We start from the raw sequence: 25,399 nt of genomic DNA, 5'->3' as shown, positions 1-25,399 counted from the left end.
TGTTGCTCAGCCTCATCTGCCCATGGCACTGCTCGCAAAGGAACACAAAGACTGAGGCTGCTTGCTTGCCTTGCCACCTCAATCTTCAAATGTAGCCCGGGCATCCCTGCCTGGTGCATCCAGCAGACCTGCACTGAAGATCGGAACATCTCCAGATACACCGCACTCAGAAGGGACTAGCCTTGAAAACTGTTTCTCAGCCTCATCTGCCCATGGCACTGCTCACACAGAAGCACAGAGACTGGGGCTGCTTGCTTGCCTTGCCACCTCAAACTTCAAACAAATCCCGGGCGTCCCTGCCGGGTGTCTCCAGCAACCCTGCACGGAAAATGCGAAAGTCTCCAGATAGCTCGCACCCAGAAGGGGCTTGCCTGCAAAAGTGTTGCTCAGCCTCATCTGCCCACGACACTGGTCGCACAGGCGCACAGAGACTGGAGTTCCTTCTTGCCTTGCCAACTCAGACTTGGAACGTAGCCCTCGTGTCCCTTCCGGGTGCCTCTAGCCGCCCTGCACCGAAGGTGCAAACGTCTCCATATAGCTCGAACTTAGAAGGGGCTAGGCTGGAAAGCTGTTGCTCAGCCTCAACTGGTCATGGCACTGCTTGCACAGATGCACAGAGACTGGGGCTGCTTGCTTGCCTTGCCACCTCAAACTACAAACATAGACCGGTGCTCCCTGCCGGGTCCCTCCAGCAGCCCTGCACCGAAAATGCCAATGTCTCAGGATATCTATTACCAAGAAGCGCCTAGCCTGCTAAGCTGTTCTTCAGCCTCATCTGCTTATGGCATTGCTTCTATAGGTGCACACAGACTAAGGTTCTTGCTTGCCTTGCCACCTCAATCTTCAAACGTAGCCCGGGGATCCCTGCCGGGTGCCTCCAGCAGACCTGCACTGAAACAGCGAACATCTCCAGACAAATCGCACCCAGAAAGGGACTAGCCTTGAAAGCTGTTCCTCAGCCTCATCTACCCACGGCACTGCTCACACAGATGAACAGAGAATGGGCCTGCTTGCTAAACCTTCTACCTCCAACTTCAAACGTATCCTAGGGGGTGTTTGCTGGGCGCCCCCAGCAGCCCTGACCCGAATATGCGAACGTCTCAGAATATCACTTATCAAGAAGGTGCTAGCCCGGAAAGCTGTTGTTCAGCCTCATCTGCTCATGGAACTGCTCGCACAGGCACAGAGAGACTGGGGCTGCTTGCTTGCCTTGCCACCTCAAACTTCACACTTACCTCGTGGCTCCCTGCTGGGTCCCTCCAGCAGCCCTGCACCGAGAATGCTAACGTCTAAGGATATCTCTTACCCAGAAGGGTGTAACCTGGAAAGCTGTTTCTCAGCCTCATCTGCTAAGGGCACTGCTCGCACAGGCGCACAGATACTGGGCTTGCTTGCTTGCCTTGCCACCACAAACTTGACACGTAGCCTAGGGGATCCTTGCAGGGGACCTCCCACAGCCCTGACCTGTATATGCAAACATATCAGCACATCTCTTAACGAGAAGGGGCTAGCCTGGAAAGTTTTTGCTCAACCTCATCTGCCCATGGCACTGCTCGCACAGGCACACACAGAGTGGGGCTGCTTGCTTGCCTTGCCACCTCAAATTTCAACGTAGCCTAGGGGGTCCTTGCAGGACGCCTCCCGTAGCCCTGACCTGAATATGCGAACGTCTCAGAATATCTCTTACCAAGAAGGTTTTTGCCTGGAAAGCTGTTGCTCAGACTCATCTGCCCATGGCACTGCTCGCACACACACACAGAGACTGGGGCTGCTTGCTTGCCTTTCCACCTCAGACTTCAAACGTAGCGTAGGGGTCTCTGCCAGGGGCATCCCGCAGGCCTGACCCAAATATGCGAACTTCTCGAGATATCTCTTACAAAGAAGGGTTTATCCTGGAAAGCTGTTGCTCAGCATCATCTGCCCATAGCACTGCTCGCACAGGCGCACAGAGACTGGGGATGCTTGCTTGCCTTGCCACCTCAAACCTCACTTGTAGTCTAGGGGGTCCTTGGCGTGGGCCTTCCACAGCCCTCACCCGAATATACGAACGTCATAGGATATCTCGTACCAAAAAGGGGCTATCCTTGAAAGCTGTTGCTCAGCCTCATCTACCCATGGCACTGCTCGCACAGGCGCACACAGACTGGGGGAGCTTGCTTGCCTTGCCACCTCAAACTTCAAACGTAGCCCGGGGCTCCCTGCTGGATCCCTCCAGCACCCCTGCACGGAGAATGCGTACGTTCAGGATATCTCGTACCAAGAAGGATTTAGCCTGGAAAGCTGTTGTTCAGACTCATCTGCCCATGGCACTGCTCGCACAGGAACACAGAGACTGGGGCTGCTTGCTTCCTTTGTCACCTTAAACTGCAAACATAGCCTGGGTGTCCCTGCCGGGTGCCTTCTGCAGCCCTGCCCCGAATATGAGAACGTCCCCAGATAGCTCGCAACCAGAAGTTGCTAGACTTGAAAGGTGTTTCTCAGCCTCATCTGCCCATGGCACTGCTCTCACAGGCGCACAGAGACTGGGGCTGCTTGCTTGCCTTGCAACCTCAAACTTCACATTTATCTCGTGGCTCCCTGCTGGGTCCCTCCAGCAGCCCTGCACCGAGAATGCTAACGTCTAAGGATATCTCTTACCCAGAAGGGTGTAACCTGGAAAGCTGTTTCTCAGCCTCATCTGCTAAGGGCACTGCTCGCACAGGCGCACAGAGACTGGGGCTGCTTGCTTGCCTTGCCACCACAAACTTGACACGTAGCCTAGGGGATCCTTGCAGGGGACCTCCCACAGCCCTGACCTGTATATGCAAACACATCAGCACATCTCTTAACGAGAAGGGGCTAGCCTGGAAAGTTTTTTCTCATTCTCATCTGCCCATGGCACTGCTCGCACAGGCACACACAGAGTGGGGCTGCTTACTTGCCTTGCCACCTCAAATTTCAACGTAGCCTAGGGGGTCCTTGCAGGACGCCTCCCGTAGCCCTGACATGAATATGCGAACGTCTCAGGATATCTCATACCAAAAATGGGCTAGCCTGGAAAGCTGTTGCTCAGCCTCATCTGCCCATGGCACTGCCTGCACAGGCACACATAGACTAGGGGTACTTGCTTGCCTTGCCACCTCAAACTTCAAACATAGCTTAAGGCGTCTTTGCCGGGCACATGCCGCAGCCTTGACACGAATATGCGAACGTCTCAGGATATCTCTTAACGAGAAAGTGCTAGCGTGGAAAGCTGTTGCTCAGCCTCATCTGCCCATGGCACTGCTCACACAAGCACACAGAGACTGCGGCTACTTGCTTGCCTTGACACCTCAGTCTTCAAAACTAACGACGGGGTCCCCGCAGGGTGCCTCCATCAGCCCTGACCCTAATATGCGAACGTCTCCAGATAGCTCGCACCCAGAAGGGGATAGCCTGGAAAGCTGTTGCTCAGCCTCATCTGCCCATGGCACTGCTCGCACACGTGCACAGAGACTGGGACTGCTTGCTTGCCTTGCCACCTCAATCTTCAAACATAAGTCGGGACTCCCTGTCAGGTGCCTCCAGCAGCCCTGCACCGAAAATGAGAATGTCTCAGGATATCTCGTACCAAGAAGGGTTTAGCCTGGAAAGCTGTTGCTCACTCATCTGCTCATGGCACTGCTCGCACAGGCAGAAAGAGACTGGGGCTGATTGCTTGCCTTGCCACCTTCAACTTCAAACATAGCCTAGGGGGTCTTTGCTGGGCGCTCACCGCACTCCTGTCCCGAATATGCAAGCGTCTCAGGATAACTACTACCCAGAAGGGGCTAGCCTGGAAAGCTGTTGCTCAGCCTCATCTACCCATGGCACTGCTCGCACATTTGCACAGAGCCTGGGGCTGCTTGCTTGTGGAGTCCTACCTGGACGAGAGGGGACATAGCTTGGTGCGTTGAGCAACCCAGGTTCCGATCCGGAAGTGAACCTTGGGAGCGGCTGACACGGAACCCTGCTGGGAAGGCAGAGAGACGAGCTCGGGACACTGGAGCAGGGGGAACGTCACCGTTTCCTGCCACACTGTCACTTCCTTCCTGCCACGTTGCTGTTTCCTGCCACAGTACTGTTTTCACTTCGAGATGCAGCTCTGCACCAATCACAACGAGTTGCAGTAGTTTTGCCTATATATGTATTGGGGTTTAACCATTCAGATGCTGTAATAGTTTTGCTATATAAACCTTGTTTTTGCTGACTAATAAAGGTGAACGATCATACTCATATTGGTGTCACATTGTTACAACGTTTCCGTAACTCACGCCAACATTTGGTAGCAGCAGATGGACAGTTTCCCTGCAGGAGTCCCTCGGTCTGCGGTGAGCAGATCGCTACCAGAAGGGACTAGCGTTGAAAAGTGTTGCTCAGCCTCATCTGCCCATGGCACTGCTCGCACAGGCGCACAGAGAGACTGGGTCTGCTTGCTTGCCTTGCCACCTCAAACTTCAAATGTATGCTAGGGGGTCCTTGGCGAGGGCCTTCCGCAGCCCTGACCCGAATATGCGAACGTCTCAGGATATCATTTAGCAAGTATAGACCAGCCTGGAAAGCTGTTGCTCAGCCTCATCTGCCTATGGCACTGGTCGCACAGGCGCACAGAGACTGGGGCTGCTTGCTTGCCTTGCCACCTCAGTTTTCCAACGTAGCCCAAAAATCCCTGCCGAGTGCCTCTAGCGGACCTGCACTGAAGATGCGAACATCTCCAGATGGATCGCACCCATAAGGGACTAGCCTTGAAAACTGTTTCTCAGCATTATCTGCCCATGGCACTGTTCGCACATGCGCCCAGAGACTGGGGCTGCTTCCTTGCCTTGCCACCTCAAACCTGAAATTTAGCCTAGGGGGTCTTTGCCGGGCACCCGCTGCACTCCTGTCCCAAATATGCGAAAGACTCTGGATAGCTCGCACCCAGAAAGGGCTAGCCTGGAAAGCTTTTGCTCAGCCTCATCTGCCCATGGCACTGCTCGCACAGGCGCTCAAGCACTGAGGCTTCTTGCTTGCCTTGCCACCTCAATTTTCAAACGTAGCCCGGGGATCCCTGCTGAGTGCCTTCAGCAGCCCTGCACTGAAGATGCGAAAGTCTCAGGATATCTCTTACCAATTATTGGCTAGCCTGGAAAGCTGTTGCTCAGCCTCATCTGCCCATGGCACTGCTCGCACAGGCACACAGACACTGGGGCTGCTTGCTTGCCTTGCCACCTCGATCTTCAAACATAGCCCAGGGGTCCCTGCCGGGTGCCTCCTCCAGTCCTGCACCGAAAATGCGAACGTCTCCACAAAGCTCGCACCCAGAAGGGGCTAGCCTGGAAAACTGTTGCTCAGCCTCATCTGCCCATGGCACTGCTCGCACAGGCGCACAGAGACTGGGGCTGCTTGCTTGCCTTGCCACCTCAAACTTCAAACGTAGCCCGGGACTCTGTGCTTCGTGCCTCCAGCAGCCGTGCTCCCAAAATGCGATCTTCTCCAGATAGACTACACCCAGCAGGGTGTAGCACAGAAAGCTGCTTCGCAGACTCACCTGCCCATGGCACTGCTCGCACAGGCGCACAGAGACTGGGGCTGCTTGCTTGTGGAGTCCTGCCTGGACGAGAGGGGACATAGCTTGGTGCATTGAGCAACCCAGGTTCCGATCCGGAAGGGAACCTTGGGAGCGGCTGACACGGAACCCTGCTGGGAAGGCAGAGCGACGAGCTCGGGACACTGGAGCAGGGGGAACGTCACCGTTTCCTGCCACACTGTCACTTCCTTCCTGCCACGCTCTTGTTTCCGGCCACAGCACTGTTTTGACATCGAGATGCAGCTGTGCACCAATCACAAAGAGTTGCAGTAGTTTTGCCTATATGTGGATTGGAGGTTTGACTAATCAGATGCTGTAATTACTTTGCTATATAAACCTTGTTTTTGCTGACTAATAAAGGTGAACGATCATACTCATATTGGGGTCACAACGTCACAACGTTTCCGTAACCCACGCCAACAGGGCTGCTTGCTTACCTTTCACCTTAAACTTCAAACCTATCTGGGGGTCACTGCCGGGTGCCTCCATGAGCCCTGCACAGAAGGTGCGAACGTCTACGCATAGCTCGAACCAAGAAGGTGCTAGCCTGGAAAGCTGTTGCTCAGCCTCATCTGCCCATGGTACTGCTCGCACAGGCGCACACAGACTGAGGCTGTTTGATTGCCTTCCTACCTCAAACTTCAAACATTGCATAGGGGGTCTTTGCCGGGCGCCCGCCGCACCCTTGTCCCGAATATACGAGCGTCTCAGGATATCTCTTACCAAGAAGAGGCTAGCCTGGAATGCTGTTGCTCAGCCTCATCTGCCCATGGCACTGCTCGCAAAGGAACACAAAGACTGAGGCTGCTTGCTTGCCTTGCCACCTCAATCTTCAAATGTAGCCCGGGCATCCCTGCCTGGTGCATCCAGCAGACCTGCACTGAAGATCGGAACATCTCCAGATACACCGCACTCAGAAGGGACTAGCCTTGAAAACTGTTTCTCAGCCTCATCTGCCCATGGCACTGCTCACACAGAAGCACAGAGACTGGGGCTGCTTGCTTGCCTTGCCACCTCAAACTTCAAACAAATCCCGGGCGTCCCTGCCGGGTGTCTCCAGCAACCCTGCACGGAAAATGCGAAAGTCTCCAGATAGCTCGCACCCAGAAGGGGCTTGCCTGCAAAAGTGTTGCTCAGCCTCATCTGCCCACGACACTGGTCGCACAGGCGCACAGAGACTGGAGTTCCTTCTTGCCTTGCCAACTCAGACTTGGAACGTAGCCCTCGTGTCCCTTCCGGGTGCCTCTAGCCGCCCTGCACCGAAGGTGCAAACGTCTCCATATAGCTCGAACTTAGAAGGGGCTAGGCTGGAAAGCTGTTGCTCAGCCTCAACTGGTCATGGCACTGCTTGCACAGATGCACAGAGACTGGGGCTGCTTGCTTGCCTTGCCACCTCAAACTACAAACATAGACCGGTGCTCCCTGCCGGGTCCCTCCAGCAGCCCTGCACCGAAAATGCCAATGTCTCAGGATATCTATTACCAAGAAGCGCCTAGCCTGCTAAGCTGTTCTTCAGCCTCATCTGCTTATGGCATTGCTTCTATAGGTGCACACAGACTAAGGTTCTTGCTTGCCTTGCCACCTCAATCTTCAAACGTAGCCCGGGGATCCCTGCCGGGTGCCTCCAGCAGACCTGCACTGAAACAGCGAACATCTCCAGACAAATCGCACCCAGAAAGGGACTAGCCTTGAAAGCTGTTCCTCAGCCTCATCTACCCACGGCACTGCTCACACAGATGAACAGAGAATGGGCCTGCTTGCTAAACCTTCTACCTCCAACTTCAAACGTATCCTAGGGGGTGTTTGCTGGGCGCCCCCAGCAGCCCTGACCCGAATATGCGAACGTCTCAGAATATCACTTATCAAGAAGGTGCTAGCCCGGAAAGCTGTTGTTCAGCCTCATCTGCTCATGGAACTGCTCGCACAGGCACAGAGAGACTGGGGCTGCTTGCTTGCCTTGCCACCTCAAACTTCACACTTACCTCGTGGCTCCCTGCTGGGTCCCTCCAGCAGCCCTGCACCGAGAATGCTAACGTCTAAGGATATCTCTTACCCAGAAGGGTGTAACCTGGAAAGCTGTTTCTCAGCCTCATCTGCTAAGGGCACTGCTTGCACAGGCGCACAGATACTGGGCTTGCTTGCTTGCCTTGCCACCACAAACTTGACACGTAGCCTAGGGGATCCTTGCAGGGGACCTCCCACAGCCCTGACCTGTATATGCAAACATATCAGCACATCTCTTAACGAGATGGGGCTAGCCTGGAAAGTTTTTGCTCAACCTCATCTGCCCATGGCACTGCTCGCACAGGCACACACAGAGTGGGGCTGCTTGCTTGCCTTGCCACCTCAAATTTCAACGTAGCCTAGGGGGTCCTTGCAGGACGCCTCCCGTAGCCCTGACCTGAATATGCGAACGTCTCAGAATATCTCTTACCAAGAAGGTTTTTGCCTGGAAAGCTGTTGCTCAGACTCATCTGCCCATGGCACTGCTCGCACACACACACAGAGACTGGGGCTGCTTGCTTGCCTTTCCACCTCAGACTTCAAACGTAGCGTAGGGGTCTCTGCCAGGGGCATCCCGCAGGCCTGACCCAAATATGCGAACTTCTCGAGATATCTCTTACAAAGAAGGGTTTATCCTGGAAAGCTGTTGCTCAGCATCATCTGCCCATAGCACTGCTCGCACAGGCGCACAGAGACTGGGGATGCTTGCTTGCCTTGCCACCTCAAACCTCACTTGTAGTCTAGGGGGTCCTTGGCGTGGGCCTTCCACAGCCCTCACCCGAATATACGAACGTCATAGGATATCTCGTACCAAAAAGGGGCTATCCTTGAAAGCTGTTGCTCAGCCTCATCTACCCATGGCACTGCTCGCACAGGCGCACACAGACTGGGGGAGCTTGCTTGCCTTGCCACCTCAAACTTCAAACGTAGCCCGGGGCTCCCTGCTGGATCCCTCCAGCACCCCTGCACGGAGAATGCGTACGTTCAGGATATCTCGTACCAAGAAGGATTTAGCCTGGAAAGCTGTTGTTCAGACTCATCTGCCCATGGCACTGCTCGCACAGGAACACAGAGACTGGGGCTGCTTGCTTCCTTTGTCACCTTAAACTGCAAACATAGCCTGGGTGTCCCTGCCGGGTGCCTTCTGCAGCCCTGCCCCGAATATGAGAACGTCCCCAGATAGCTCGCAACCAGAAGTTGCTAGACTTGAAAGGTGTTTCTCAGCCTCATCTGCCCATGGCACTGCTCTCACAGGCGCACAGAGACTGGGGCTGCTTGCTTGCCTTGCAACCTCAAACTTCACATTTATCTCGTGGCTCCCTGCTGGGTCCCTCCAGCAGCCCTGCACCGAGAATGCTAACGTCTAAGGATATCTCTTACCCAGAAGGGTGTAACCTGGAAAGCTGTTTCTCAGCCTCATCTGCTAAGGGCACTGCTCGCACAGGCGCACAGAGACTGGGGCTGCTTGCTTGCCTTGCCACCACAAACTTGACACGTAGCCTAGGGGATCCTTGCAGGGGACCTCCCACAGCCCTGACCTGTATATGCAAACACATCAGCACATCTCTTAACGAGAAGGGGCTAGCCTGGAAAGTTTTTTCTCATTCTCATCTGCCCATGGCACTGCTCGCACAGGCACACACAGAGTGGGGCTGCTTACTTGCCTTGCCACCTCAAATTTCAACGTAGCCTAGGGGGTCCTTGCAGGACGCCTCCCGTAGCCCTGACATGAATATGCGAACGTCTCAGGATATCTCATACCAAAAATGGGCTAGCCTGGAAAGCTGTTGCTCAGCCTCATCTGCCCATGGCACTGCCTGCACAGGCACACATAGACTAGGGGTACTTGCTTGCCTTGCCACCTCAAACTTCAAACATAGCTTAAGGCGTCTTTGCCGGGCACATGCCGCAGCCTTGACACGAATATGCGAACGTCTCAGGATATCTCTTAACGAGAAAGTGCTAGCGTGGAAAGCTGTTGCTCAGCCTCATCTGCCCATGGCACTGCTCACACAAGCACACAGAGACTGCGGCTACTTGCTTGCCTTGACACCTCAGTCTTCAAAACTAACGACGGGGTCCCCGCAGGGTGCCTCCATCAGCCCTGACCCTAATATGCGAACGTCTCCAGATAGCTCGCACCCAGAAGGGGCTAGCCTGGAAAGCTGTTGCTCAGCCTCATCTGCCCATGGCACTGCTCGCACACGTGCACAGAGACTGGGACTGCTTGCTTGCCTTGCCACCTCAATCTTCAAACATAAGTCGGGACTCCCTGTCAGGTGCCTCCAGCAGCCCTGCACCGAAAATGAGAATGTCTCAGGATATCTCGTACCAAGAAGGGTTTAGCCTGGAAAGCTGTTGCTCACTCATCTGCTCATGGCACTGCTCGCACAGGCAGAAAGAGACTGGGGCTGATTGCTTGCCTTGCCACCTTCAACTTCAAACATAGCCTAGGGGGTCTTTGCTGGGCGCTCACCGCACTCCTGTCCCGAATATGCAAGCGTCTCAGGATAACTACTACCCAGAAGGGGCTAGCCTGGAAAGCTGTTGCTCAGCCTCATCTACCCATGGCACTGCTCGCACATTTGCACAGAGCCTGGGGCTGCTTGCTTGTGGAGTCCTACCTGGACGAGAGGGGACATAGCTTGGTGCGTTGAGCAACCCAGGTTCCGATCCGGAAGTGAACCTTGGGAGCGGCTGACACGGAACCCTGCTGGGAAGGCAGAGAGACGAGCTCGGGACACTGGAGCAGGGGGAACGTCACCGTTTCCTGCCACACTGTCACTTCCTTCCTGCCACGTTGCTGTTTCCTGCCACAGTACTGTTTTCACTTCGAGATGCAGCTCTGCACCAATCACAACGAGTTGCAGTAGTTTTGCCTATATATGTATTGGGGTTTAACCATTCAGATGCTGTAATAGTTTTGCTATATAAACCTTGTTTTTGCTGACTAATAAAGGTGAACGATCATACTCATATTGGTGTCACATTGTTACAACGTTTCCGTAACTCACGCCAACATTTGGTAGCAGCAGATGGACAGTTTCCCTGCAGGAGTCCCTCGGTCTGCGGTGAGCAGATCGCTACCAGAAGGGACTAGCGTTGAAAAGTGTTGCTCAGCCTCATCTGCCCATGGCACTGCTCGCACAGGCGCACAGAGAGACTGGGTCTGCTTGCTTGCCTTGCCACCTCAAACTTCAAATGTATGCTAGGGGGTCCTTGGCGAGGGCCTTCCGCAGCCCTGACCCGAATATGCGAACGTCTCAGGATATCATTTAGCAAGTATAGACCAGCCTGGAAAGCTGTTGCTCAGCCTCATCTGCCTATGGCACTGGTCGCACAGGCGCACAGAGACTGGGGCTGCTTGCTTGCCTTGCCACCTCAGTTTTCCAACGTAGCCCAAAAATCCCTGCCGAGTGCCTCTAGCGGACCTGCACTGAAGATGCGAACATCTCCAGATGGATCGCACCCATAAGGGACTAGCCTTGAAAACTGTTTCTCAGCATTATCTGCCCATGGCACTGTTCGCACATGCGCCCAGAGACTGGGGCTGCTTCCTTGCCTTGCCACCTCAAACCTGAAATTTAGCCTAGGGGGTCTTTGCCGGGCACCCGCTGCACTCCTGTCCCAAATATGCGAAAGACTCTGGATAGCTCGCACCCAGAAAGGGCTAGCCTGGAAAGCTTTTGCTCAGCCTCATCTGCCCATGGCACTGCTCGCACAGGCGCTCAAGCACTGAGGCTTCTTGCTTGCCTTGCCACCTCAATTTTCAAACGTAGCCCGGGGATCCCTGCTGAGTGCCTTCAGCAGCCCTGCACTGAAGATGCGAAAGTCTCAGGATATCTCTTACCAATTATTGGCTAGCCTGGAAAGCTGTTGCTCAGCCTCATCTGCCCATGGCACTGCTCGCACAGGCACACAGACACTGGGGCTGCTTGCTTGCCTTGCCACCTCGATCTTCAAACATAGCCCAGGGGTCCCTGCCGGGTGCCTCCTCCAGTCCTGCACCGAAAATGCGAACGTCTCCACAAAGCTCGCACCCAGAAGGGGCTAGCCTGGAAAACTGTTGCTCAGCCTCATCTGCCCATGGCACTGCTCGCACAGGCGCACAGAGACTGGGGCTGCTTGCTTGCCTTGCCACCTCAAACTTCAAACGTAGCCCGGGACTCTGTGCTTCGTGCCTCCAGCAGCCGTGCTCCCAAAATGCGATCTTCTCCAGATAGACTACACCCAGCAGGGTGTAGCACAGAAAGCTGCTTCGCAGACTCACCTGCCCATGGCACTGCTCGCACAGGCGCACAGAGACTGGGGCTGCTTGCTTGTGGAGTCCTGCCTGGACGAGAGGGGACATAGCTTGGTGCATTGAGCAACCCAGGTTCCGATCCGGAAGGGAACCTTGGGAGCGGCTGACACGGAACCCTGCTGGGAAGGCAGAGCGACGAGCTCGGGACACTGGAGCAGGGGGAACGTCACCGTTTCCTGCCACACTGTCACTTCCTTCCTGCCACGCTCTTGTTTCCGGCCACAGCACTGTTTTGACATCGAGATGCAGCTGTGCACCAATCACAAAGAGTTGCAGTAGTTTTGCCTATATGTGGATTGGAGGTTTGACTAATCAGATGCTGTAATTACTTTGCTATATAAACCTTGTTTTTGCTGACTAATAAAGGTGAACGATCATACTCATATTGGGGTCACAACGTCACAACGTTTCCGTAACCCACGCCAACAGGGCTGCTTGCTTACCTTTCACCTTAAACTTCAAACCTATCTGGGGGTCACTGCCGGGTGCCTCCATGAGCCCTGCACAGAAGGTGCGAACGTCTACGCATAGCTCGAACCAAGAAGGTGCTAGCCTGGAAAGCTGTTGCTCAGCCTCATCTGCCCATGGTACTGCTCGCACAGGCGCACACAGACTGAGGCTGTTTGATTGCCTTCCTACCTCAAACTTCAAACATTGCATAGGGGGTCTTTGCCGGGCGCCCGCCGCACCCTTGTCCCGAATATACGAGCGTCTCAGGATATCTCTTACCAAGAAGAGGCTAGCCTGGAATGCTGTTGCTCAGCCTCATCTGCCCATGGCACTGCTCGCAAAGGAACACAAAGACTGAGGCTGCTTGCTTGCCTTGCCACCTCAATCTTCAAATGTAGCCCGGGCATCCCTGCCTGGTGCATCCAGCAGACCTGCACTGAAGATCGGAACATCTCCAGATACACCGCACTCAGAAGGGACTAGCCTTGAAAACTGTTTCTCAGCCTCATCTGCCCATGGCACTGCTCACACAGAAGCACAGAGACTGGGGCTGCTTGCTTGCCTTGCCACCTCAAACTTCAAACAAATCCCGGGCGTCCCTGCCGGGTGTCTCCAGCAACCCTGCACGGAAAATGCGAAAGTCTCCAGATAGCTCGCACCCAGAAGGGGCTTGCCTGCAAAAGTGTTGCTCAGCCTCATCTGCCCACGACACTGGTCGCACAGGCGCACAGAGACTGGAGTTCCTTCTTGCCTTGCCAACTCAGACTTGGAACGTAGCCCTCGTGTCCCTTCCGGGTGCCTCTAGCCGCCCTGCACCGAAGGTGCAAACGTCTCCATATAGCTCGAACTTAGAAGGGGCTAGGCTGGAAAGCTGTTGCTCAGCCTCAACTGGTCATGGCACTGCTTGCACAGATGCACAGAGACTGGGGCTGCTTGCTTGCCTTGCCACCTCAAACTACAAACATAGACCGGTGCTCCCTGCCGGGTCCCTCCAGCAGCCCTGCACCGAAAATGCCAATGTCTCAGGATATCTATTACCAAGAAGCGCCTAGCCTGCTAAGCTGTTCTTCAGCCTCATCTGCTTATGGCATTGCTTCTATAGGTGCACACAGACTAAGGTTCTTGCTTGCCTTGCCACCTCAATCTTCAAACGTAGCCCGGGGATCCCTGCCGGGTGCCTCCAGCAGACCTGCACTGAAACAGCGAACATCTCCAGACAAATCGCACCCAGAAAGGGACTAGCCTTGAAAGCTGTTCCTCAGCCTCATCTACCCACGGCACTGCTCACACAGATGAACAGAGAATGGGCCTGCTTGCTAAACCTTCTACCTCCAACTTCAAACGTATCCTAGGGGGTGTTTGCTGGGCGCCCCCAGCAGCCCTGACCCGAATATGCGAACGTCTCAGAATATCACTTATCAAGAAGGTGCTAGCCCGGAAAGCTGTTGTTCAGCCTCATCTGCTCATGGAACTGCTCGCACAGGCACAGAGAGACTGGGGCTGCTTGCTTGCCTTGCCACCTCAAACTTCACACTTACCTCGTGGCTCCCTGCTGGGTCCCTCCAGCAGCCCTGCACCGAGAATGCTAACGTCTAAGGATATCTCTTACCCAGAAGGGTGTAACCTGGAAAGCTGTTTCTCAGCCTCATCTGCTAAGGGCACTGCTTGCACAGGCGCACAGATACTGGGCTTGCTTGCTTGCCTTGCCACCACAAACTTGACACGTAGCCTAGGGGATCCTTGCAGGGGACCTCCCACAGCCCTGACCTGTATATGCAAACATATCAGCACATCTCTTAACGAGAAGGGGCTAGCCTGGAAAGTTTTTGCTCAACCTCATCTGCCCATGGCACTGCTCGCACAGGCACACACAGAGTGGGGCTGCTTGCTTGCCTTGCCACCTCAAATTTCAACGTAGCCTAGGGGGTCCTTGCAGGACGCCTCCCGTAGCCCTGACCTGAATATGCGAACGTCTCAGAATATCTCTTACCAAGAAGGTTTTTGCCTGGAAAGCTGTTGCTCAGACTCATCTGCCCATGGCACTGCTCGCACACACACACAGAGACTGGGGCTGCTTGCTTGCCTTTCCACCTCAGACTTCAAACGTAGCGTAGGGGTCTCTGCCAGGGGCATCCCGCAGGCCTGACCCAAATATGCGAACTTCTCGAGATATCTCTTACAAAGAAGGGTTTATCCTGGAAAGCTGTTGCTCAGCATCATCTGCCCATAGCACTGCTCGCACAGGCGCACAGAGACTGGGGATGCTTGCTTGCCTTGCCACCTCAAACCTCACTTGTAGTCTAGGGGGTCCTTGGCGTGGGCCTTCCACAGCCCTCACCCGAATATACGAACGTCATAGGATATCTCGTACCAAAAAGGGGCTATCCTTGAAAGCTGTTGCTCAGCCTCATCTACCCATGGCACTGCTCGCACAGGCGCACACAGACTGGGGGAGCTTGCTTGCCTTGCCACCTCAAACTTCAAACGTAGCCCGGGGCTCCCTGCTGGATCCCTCCAGCACCCCTGCACGGAGAATGCGTACGTTCAGGATATCTCGTACCAAGAAGGATTTAGCCTGGAAAGCTGTTGTTCAGACTCATCTGCCCATGGCACTGCTCGCACAGGAACACAGAGACTGGGGCTGCTTGCTTCCTTTGTCACCTTAAACTGCAAACATAGCCTGGGTGTCCCTGCCGGGTGCCTTCTGCAGCCCTGCCCCGAATATGAGAACGTCCCCAGATAGCTCGCAACCAGAAGTTGCTAGACTTGAAAGGTGTTTCTCAGCCTCATCTGCCCATGGCACTGCTCTCACAGGCGCACAGAGACTGGGGCTGCTTGCTTGCCTTGCAACCTCAAACTTCACATTTATCTCGTGGCTCCCTGCTGGGTCCCTCCAGCAGCCCTGCACCGAGAATGCTAACGTCTAAGGATATCTCTTACCCAGAAGGGTGTAACCTGGAAAGCTGTTTCTCAGCCTCATCTGCTAAGGGCACTGCTCGCACAGGCGCACAGAGACTGGGGCTGCTTGCTTGCCTTGCCACCACAAACTTGACACGTAGCCTAGGGGATCCTTGCAGGGGACCTCCCACAGCCCTGACCTGTATATGCAAACACATCAGCACATCTCTTAACGAGAAGGGGCTAGCCTGGAAAGTTTTTTCTCATTCTCATCTGCCCATGGCACTGCTCGCACAGGCACACACAGAGTGGGGCTGCTTACTTGCCTTGCCACCTCAAATTTCAACGTAGCCTAGGGGGTCCTTGCAGGACGCCTCCCGTAGCCCTGACATGAATATGCGAACGTCTCAGGATATCTCATACCAAAAATGGGCTAGCCTGGAAAGCTGTTGCTCAGCCTCATCTGCCCATGGCACTGCCTGCACAGGCACACATAGACTAGGGGTACTTGCTTGCCTTGCCACCTCAAACTTCAAACATAGCTTAAGGCGTCTTTGCCGGGCACATGCCGCAGCCTTGACACGAATATGCGAACGTCTCAGGATATCTCTTAACGAGAAAGTGCTAGCGTGGAAAGCTGTTGCTCAGCCTCATCTGCCCATGGCACTGCTCACACAAGCACACAGAGACTGCGGCTACTTGCTTGCCTTGACACCTCAGTCTTCAAAACTAACGACGGGGTCCCCGCAGGGTGCCTCCATCAGCCCTGACCCTAATATGCGAACGTCTCCAGATAGCTCGCACCCAGAAGGGGCTAGCCTGGAAAGCTGTTGCTCAGCCTCATCTGCCCATGGCACTGCTCGCACACGTGCACAGAGACTGGGACTGCTTGCTTGCCTTGCCACCTCAATCTTCAAACATAAGTCGGGACTCCCTGTCAGGTGCCTCCAGCAGCCCTGCACCGAAAATGAGAATGTCTCAGGATATCTCGTACCAAGAAGGATTTAGCCTGGAAAGCTGTTGCTCACTCATCTGCTCATGGCACTGCTCGCACAGGCAGAAAGAGACTGGGGCTGATTGCTTGCCTTGCCACCTTCAACTTCAAACATAGCCTAGGGGGTCTTTGCTGGGCGCTCACCGCACTCCTGTCCCGAATATGCAAGCGTCTCAGGATAACTACTACCCAGAAGGGGCTAGCCTGGAAAGCTGTTGCTCAGCCTCATCTACCCATGGCACTGCTCGCACATTTGCACAGAGCCTGGGGCTGCTTGCTTGTGGAGTCCTACCTGGACGAGAGGGGACATAGCTTGGTGCGTTGAGCAACCCAGGTTCCGATCCGGAAGTGAACCTTGGGAGCGGCTGACACGGAACCCTGCTGGGAAGGCAGAGAGACGAGCTCGGGACACTGGAGCAGGGGGAACGTCACCGTTTCCTGCCACACTGTCACTTCCTTCCTGCCACGTTGCTGTTTCCTGCCACAGTACTGTTTTCACTTCGAGATGCAGCTCTGCACCAATCACAACGAGTTGCAGTAGTTTTGCCTATATATGTATTGGGGTTTAACCATTCAGATGCTGTAATAGTTTTGCTATATAAACCTTGTTTTTGCTGACTAATAAAGGTGAACGATCATACTCATATTGGTGTCACATTGTTACAACGTTTCCGTAACTCACGCCAACATTTGGTAGCAGCAGATGGACAGTTTCCCTGCAGGAGTCCCTCGGTCTGCGGTGAGCAGCTAGAGAGGGGGCGTGGGAACAATGGCTGGGAGGGTCCTGCCTGGGTGCGAACGCGCAGGGCAAACACGGATGGCCGACTCCCAGGAACTTTCGAGCCACACTGGGGCTGCCTGGCTCAGCTAAAATTTAAAGTGGAGGCCGTGGTCGCAGGCATGGAGGTGGATGGTGCGGCAACGTTGCTCGTCGGTATTCTCTCTAAGAGAGGAATAGACGCAACGGCAAAGCAACTCATGAAGTTGATTAAACTGGGGCAACGATGGGGTCACTTTGCGGATACCCCGCTACTGTTTTCCGTCTCGGAATGGCAAGAGTTAGGAGAGACTATGTGGGAAAGGACAATAACAGGGGAGGAAAAGGAAGAAAAGGAGATAAAAGCCGTCCGCGAGCTCTGGCGAACAGTATTACAGACCTTAAAATCCATGAAAGCTGAACGAGAGGTGGCGTGTGCTGCAGCTCAGATGCTAGCTCAGGAGCCCGGGAAAGATCACGCGCCTAAGCCTGGGACATTATCACGGGTTTTCGGGCTACCTGCCGTTAGAGGGATGACTGGGATCACTTGTAACACAATTGCCGAGATTCGAGCGAGTGCGGAGCACGGTTTCGGTCTGGGCGCAGAGGGGGTTGGCCCACCGGAAGTTGCCGCCAGAGAGATCAACTCGAAATGCGAGCTGGACGCGGTAGTACGACCGCCCCCGGGGAGCGAGGAGGAGTCGGGTGCCGAAGTGCGACTGTCTTCCGAAAGAGGGGAGGAGCGGGTAGTACCACCCCCAGAGGGGGAGGGAGAAGGGGCGCGGCTTACGACATCAGCCCCTCCTGGGGCGCGGCCTGCAACATCGGCCTCTCCTCTCTATCCACCCCTGCCACCTTCCAGCGAGGCGTCTCCACTCCCGACGCCCTCTGATGGCAGCCAGAATGAATTGCAAGGAAAAAAAGCGTGCGATCTTTTGCAGTCAGTTTTGCAGAGTCTTCAAGACATGAGCTTGCAGTTCCAGCATATGTCAATCGTTACCAACCCCCCCCACCGGGAAAATGAGGCTTCCTCTCTGAAATGTTTAGCTGGGCCTCCGGCACCGATCACACCTACCCGCTGGAGCGGTGTTATAAGACATGCCATCCTAGATGGACAGTGGAACGTTGCCACCATTATGAGAGATACACAAGCCTTAGCCTGTCCTGTGGTACAGGTTAATGGATGACAATCGTAAGTACGGGTGTTTGGCCGGAGGAGTGGCCACTAAGTGTTCCCACAACGGCTATCGCAGGGGTGGGGGGACACTCCACTCCCATGATGAGCCAACACCCTGTGCAAATAACCTTTCCTGAAGGGCAGGACGTCAGTTTAAAGGTCTATGTCATGCAGCTGCCCGAAACTCTTTCAGCCCTAATTGGGCACGACATTTTGAGTCAAATTGGAGTTGTACTAACTACTACCCCTCTTTAGTTATGGGCACTGGCGAGCAGTCGCCCAACCCACCGCTAACCTGGCTTTCCAACGAACCCGTGTGGGTTGACCAGTGGCCCATGACAGAAGAGCGACTGCAAATAACAAGGCAATTGGTAGCAGAACAACTCGCTGCAGGCCACATCAAGCCTTCAGTCAGCCCATGGAATACCCCCATTTTCGTCATTCCGAAAAAGAGCGGCAAATGGCGCCTCTTACACGACCTACGTAAGATTAATGAGCAGATGCAACCCGTGGGAGCTGTACAACCTGGAATGCCATCACCTGCTATGCTTCCGTCAGGTTGGCACGTGATCGTTGTTGACCTAAAAGACTGTTTTTTCGCTATACCTTTTACATCCGCGGGACACTCAACGGTTTGCCTTTTCGATACTGGTAACCAACAAAGCAGCACCTTCAGAGCGATATGAGTGGGTTGTCTTGCCGCAAGGCATGAGAAACTCACCCACGCTGTGTCAACTTCATGTGGCTTGGGCCTTAGCTCCACTCAGGGAGCAATGGCCGAATACAATCATATATGGATGACATCCTCTGCTGTCAACAGGAAGCGTTCAATGACGATTCCTTGACACAGCTGAGTACTGTTTTAGCCAGCAAGGGCCTTGTCATTGCCCCGGAAAAGGTTCAGCGATCTGCACCATGGAAGTATTTGGGGTGGCGCATCTCTGACGCTAAGATCCAACCACAGAAGGTGGAGTTAGCGACAAATTTGCGCACATTGACTGATGTACAGACTTTACTTGGAGATATCCAGTGGGTGCGCAACTGTGCTGGTATTTCCAATGCTGACATTGCACCATTGACATGACTACTACGTGGCTCACATCCCAGCACAGCAGTCACCCTATCAAAGACACAGCAAGCAGCTTTGCAACACATCGTACAGAAGCTTCAAACAGCTTGGACTGCTAGGCGATTGCTAACCCTACCTGTTTCCTTGCTTATTTGTAACCCTGCAGAGTCACCGTATGCCCTTGTTTGTCAGTGGCAAAACAAGAAGGGGGAGACTCCTTCCTGTACAGCATCGTTGAATAGTCCTGATTTTGCCACTGACAAGCCTATTAGGGGCGATGATACATTTTACATACTAGAATGGGTGTTTTTAAGTGTGCAGCCAAAGACTAGTACACAGACACGATCAGAAGCTGTGGGAGAGCTAATCAGAAAAGGTAGGACGAGGATAGTGGAAATATCAGGGGAAGAGCCGCAGGACATCAGTATACCGGTCAAAGCAGCAGATTTGGAATGGTGGTTGAGGCATGCTCCACCCATACAGGAAGCTCTGTTAGGCTATGATGGGAGGATACATTCCCGACAGCCGAAAGGGAGATTGTGGCAGTTCTTGAAGCGTAATCTATGGCTTGAGAAGTCCAGAGTTCAGGAGAAGCCGCTGGCTGAAGGAATCACAGTGTATACAGGCAGGAGGCTGCGTAAGGCAGTTTGTGTTTGGCAAGAAGGGGGCCGGTGGTGTCATCATATGATACAAGGACAGGATGGAGATTCGCTGCAAATTTTAGAGCTGACTGCCGTGGTCTGGGCTTTAACTAATTGGTTAAATGAGCCTTTAAATGTTGTAACTGACTCCCTTTATGTAGCCGGGATAGTGCCTCGAATACCGGATGCCTTGCTTAGGGAGGCAGTCAATCCTAGATTAGGCAAGCTGTTTATCCAGTTGCGGACCGTACTGTCTCAACGGGCCGTACCTTGTTGTGTCATTCATGTGCGTAGCCACCAACGGGATCTGGGACTAGGGCACGGCAATCAGATTGCTGACAACTTAGTCAGTCCCGCATGCCCTATGCCTCCAGTAGACAAGTTTCAGCAGGCCAGACAGAGTCATGAGAATTTTCACCAAAATGCAAGAGGTCTGCGAAGGCCATTTGGACTGACAGAGAATGAGGCTCGTTATATTGTACAGGCCTGTCCTAAGTGCGGAAACCAAGGACCAGGTATAGGCCAAGGAGTAAATCCAAAAGGGCTACAGGCACTTGCGCTGTGGCAGATGGACGTCACGCACTTCTCCGAATTTGGGCGACTGAAGTACATGCATGTCACAATAGACACCTTTTCAAAAATGATATGGGCCTCTGCTTTACCTGGGGAGAAAGCGCAACATGTTTGTAAACATCTGCTTTCGTGTTTTGCAGTACTGGGGGTCCCTGAAGAAATTAAGACCGATAATGGACCTGCCTACATCAGTCAAAAGCTGAGATCATTCTTGCTGACGTGGGGAATTAAGCACACCTCGGGAATTGCGCATTCTCCGACAGGGCAAGGCCTCATAGAGCGCACTCATCGTGTGCTGAAAGACTACTTAGATAAACAGCGAGGAGCTGAAACAGAAGCGCAATCAAGGTTGCATCGAGTTCTTTTTACTTTAAACTATTTGTGCCTTATGGGTGATCAGGAGGCACCGCCTGTTGTGGTGCATCACCAGAACTTAAAATTCAATAGTGCAACGACTTTACCGCGGTTTCAAGTGATCTATAGAGACCCGACTACTGGAGAATGGGCTGGACCCGTACCAGTGATATTTAACGGTCGAGGTTATATGTGTGTTTCCACAGATCACGGTCCAGTCTGGGTGCCTAGCCGAGCCGTGAAGCCTGCTTTGAATCAGCAAGACAAGTGAGCCGAGGAGCAACAAGCAGACTCTCACGAGCGGAGCAATCAAGTAGAAGTAACCTGAATAGAGGGAGGAGTATATAAGTGGTTACCAGGAGGTACTTGTCACCAATAGCACCTGTGATGTTTTGTGAGATCTGTAAGCCTCGGGTTTTATGTAACTGTTGCACTTGCTAACCATAGCGGCGGCGTCGAATATCGTTTGCGAAGCATCGGTGTGATCAGTGCCTTTAATAGGGCGCAGCGTAGCTCGCGCTTTAATTGTTATAAAGCTCAAGACAAAAGGAAGCGATGCTTATCTCTGTAGCCGCTTGAAGTAAGTAAGGTTAGCAAACCAGAGATTTAAAACCGTATGGGTAAGTAGTTCTTTTAATATAGCCAAGGTAAGTTAGTGCCTGCTGTTTGGACCGTCCCCAAGCGGAGTGGGAAAGACAAGAGTGCGATGCTTACATCAGTTTTGAAGGGAATGGCAGGAAAACGAGTGGTTACCCTGTTAGCCGTACTCTTTACATGTTGTCAAATTATAATAGGCGAAGAAACCCTTTACAGCATTGAGCCCCGACAAAATCTATGGGTTACCTGGGTGAACAAAACGGGCCAATCAGCATTTTGTTTGTCTCTTGCTTCCGCAACAGAATCTTTTCGCACCTGTCTAATAGGAGTACCTAGTTACAATGTTACTCATTTTACTAATTATAGTGCAGGCAGATGTACAAAGGAGATTCAAGTGAGTAATTGCAGTGCCAAACTCATACAAGGTCTGAATCACACATTGCCCTGGGATCCTCAAGAGTTGAACTTGCTAGGATCGATGAGGATTGGTAACACAACCAAAAAGTGGACTCAAACTTGTTTTGTATTTGCAGGGCCTGCTATTGCTAGGCCTAACCATCGCCATTTCTTCAACCAGTCAGGGTGGGCCAATGTCACTCCAATTGCTTCTTATTATGACTAATAGGGTCACTCTAGAGCTGTCACCTTCTGTGGTACCAATGATACGAACAAAAGAAGCCCCCAAAGTCTGGGCGCCTACGGGATGGAAGGTGGTTTTCCCTTGTGGAATAATGCTACGCCTAAAGCCTTGCCTCCTGACGTGTTTTTAATCTGTGGCGACAGGGCATGGCAAGGAATTCCTCATAACATCTATGGCGGCCCGTGTTACTTAGGTCAGCTGACATTGCTAGCTCCAGATCGACAGTGGTGGAAGAAGGTAACAACTCATCCCAAACGAGGTGTTACGGGTCTTCCTCCTAACTGCGATGATCGAATCACTCACCCAAGTACCACCGAGCGAGTATTTATGGCATTATTAGTGCCCGGTGCCGCCGCCGGCGCAGCGTTAAACCAGATAGGGAAATAGACATGCTGGGCAGAGAAGCAAGCCAGTGTTACCACAAAAGTCTTGCAATCCTTGCTAGAAGATCAGAGAAGTCTACGACATGCAGTATTGCAAAATAGAGCCGCAATTGATTTTTTACTGCTGGCCCAAGGACATGGTTGTGAGAATTTTGAAGGCATGTGCTGTATGAATTTGTCCAATCATAGTAAGTCCATCCACAAGCAATTACAATGGCTCGAACAGCACGCCAATCAAAAACAACAAAGCCAGGGATTTTTTGATGGATTTCTCACCTCGCTCTTTGGTAATCTGCCCGCTTGGCTTAACAATATAATTATAGAAATTTTGCGCATATGTATCGTGTTACTTGCTGTTGGAATTATAATATGTATTTGCTTTAGCTGTCTTAAAAGGGTGCTCTCCAAGATGACGAAGCAAACCTGGCTTACTCGAAAAAAAGAAGGGGGAATTGTGGAGTCCTGGCTGGACGAGAGGGGACATAGCTTGGTGCGTTGAGCAACCCAGGTTCCGATCCGGAAGTGAGCCTTGGGAGCGGCTGACACGGAACCCTGCTGGGAAGGCAGAGCGACGAGCTCGGGACACTGGAGCAGGGGGAACGTCACCGTTTCCTGCCACACTGTCACTTCCTTCCTGCCACGTTGTTGTTTCCTGCCACAGTACTGTTTTCACTTCAAGATGCAGCTCTGCACCAATCACAACGAGTTGCAGTAGTTTTGCCTATACATGGGTTGGGGGTTTGACTAATCAGATGCTGTAACAGTTTTGCTATATAAACCTTTTTTTTGCTGACTAATGAAGGTGAACGATCATACTCATATTGGGGTCACATCGTTACAAACGATCCGTAACCAACGCCAACACTTGCTTACCTTGCCACCTAAATTTTCAAACGTAGCCCAGGGATCCCTGCCGGGTGCCTCCAGCAGAGCTGCACTGCAGATGCGAACGTCTCCAGATAGCTCGCACCCAGAACGGGCTAGCCTGGAAAGTTGATGCTCAGCCTCATGTGCCCATGGCACTGCTCACACAGGCACTCAGAGACTGGGGCTGCTTGCTTGCCTTGACACCTCAGTCTTCAAACGTAAACAGGGGGTCCCTGCAGGGAGCCTCCCAGAGCCCTGACCCGAATATGCGAACGTCTCCAGATAGCTCGCACCCAGAACGGGCTAGCCTGGAAAGCTGTTGCTCAGCCTCATCTGCCCACGGCACTGCTCACACAGGCGCTCAGAGACTGGGGCTTCTTGCTTGCCTTGACACCTCAATCTTCAAACGTAACCAGGTGTTCCCTGCAGGGTGCCTCCACCAGCCCTGCAAAGAATATGTTAACGTCTCCAGATATCTCTTACCTAGAAGGGTTTAGCCTGGAAAGCTATTTCTCAGCCTCATCTCCCCATGGCACTTCTCACATAGGTGCACAGACTCTGGGATTTCTTGCTTGCCTTGCCACCTCAAAATTCAAATGTAGCCTATGGGTCCCTCTGGGTGCCTCCAGTAGCCCAGCACAAAAAGTGTGAATGTCTCCAGATAGCTCGCACCCAGAAAGGTCTAGCCTGGAAAGCTATTGCTCAGCCTCATCTGCCCGTGACACTGCTAGCACAGGCGCATAGTGACTGGGGCTGCTTGCTTGCCTTGCCACCTTGACGTGCGGAATCAAACTTCACAACTCAGAGTTATAAAGCAGATATGTTTATTGCGGCACCGGGTGCAAGGGGTTTCGCTCCTCCTAACTTGCACACCGAGTCACGAAGCATGCACCTATTTATTACAAAGCTTATCTAAGTAGGCTGGACTATTGTAATTATTTCTAGGAATTCATTATCATACTCCACCCCCCTTTAGCACTTGCGCAGTGTTGTCTGGTGGTCGTCTGTGGGGGTCTTATGGATGAAGGCTCGTAGTCTTCCTCGCTGTGTGCTTTCAGTTTTGGCTCAAAAATTCCTGAGTTGTCTGTGTTGGCTGAGTCCCAAACCATAGAACCAGTTTCAGCTAGAGAGTTGCTTCTTACAGACAACACAGTTCTGGTTATCAGTCCTTGTTTCTCTTCGTCTGTCTCGCGAGCAGTCCTTGTTAGCTACATTTGAGCCACAACAGTCCTTGTTAGCAAGATTACAAAGAGCAGAACTAAATTAATTAACAGTGTTTAACTCTTACCTTAACACAGATGCAAAGTTTTATAACAAAATTAAACTAAAGCTATAGCAAAATCGAACTAACTGTCTATTTCCCACATCATGTCCCCCCTTTTCTTTCTTCTTTTGCAAATCCTTTTGCTATAAAGTTACCCTCCTTAAGGGTTTTGGCAAAATATTTGACACTGTCACTGTTTTAACTTATGTTTCTCATTTAGCCCTTCCCATTGGGGTAGTACCTCTGACTTGAGATATTGGTTATTACCTCTGGCTAAGAGTGACGATCGTAACGTGTTGTATTCTACTTAAATCTTGCGTAATGGTGGACAACTTATTCGCCAGCACCTCGAAATCTATACTGTTCAAAATTCTTAAACCCGTTCCCACAAAGCCCGTTGTATCCCTTTTTCTCCTTTGAGATGTGAGAATCATTATTAGCTCCACTTTCTTTAATGAACTATCATTTTCCATTTGCCCATACGCTTAACTATATAGGGGCCCACTTCATATACATAAGGTGCTGTCATTTTCTGGGGTGTAGGAGAAGTTGACACCGTGATGGGCACAGGTATAGCCGTAGTCGAAATCTTTTCCTGTGATATGTCCAACACAAATTTAAATGATAACGCTCTGTCTCCTCTGCCGGTGCTCTTTAAACAGACAACAGATACTGACTGAATTATAGTAAAATTGAACCAACAAACATCAGATGCACAATGTTCCCCACCTATTGTGGGTTCTGTTCTTTGTTCAGAAAATCTTCTCGTAGTAACTTGGGTTAAAGGAGGGAAATTTTTTTCTACTGCTAGTACTAAAGATTCTGCAACCTATATGGATTGTTTTCCTTTTATCAACCTTCC

At 52.6% G+C, this 25,399-nt stretch overlaps 1 pseudogene; it reads left to right on the top strand.

The window, feature by feature from the left end:
* The window catches only part of LOC142365453 (uncharacterized), a 64,492-nt pseudogene extending 39,703 nt beyond the window's left edge, over positions 1 to 24,789 (top strand).
* The last annotated feature ends 610 nt before the right edge of the window (positions 24,790 to 25,399 follow it).

Source organism: Opisthocomus hoazin, chromosome W (assembly GCF_030867145.1).
Source record: "Opisthocomus hoazin isolate bOpiHoa1 chromosome W, bOpiHoa1.hap1, whole genome shotgun sequence".
Lineage (NCBI taxonomy): Eukaryota > Metazoa > Chordata > Aves > Opisthocomiformes > Opisthocomidae > Opisthocomus > Opisthocomus hoazin.
Note: the sequence above shows the minus strand (reverse complement) of the source record. Positions and strands in the feature narration are given on the sequence as shown.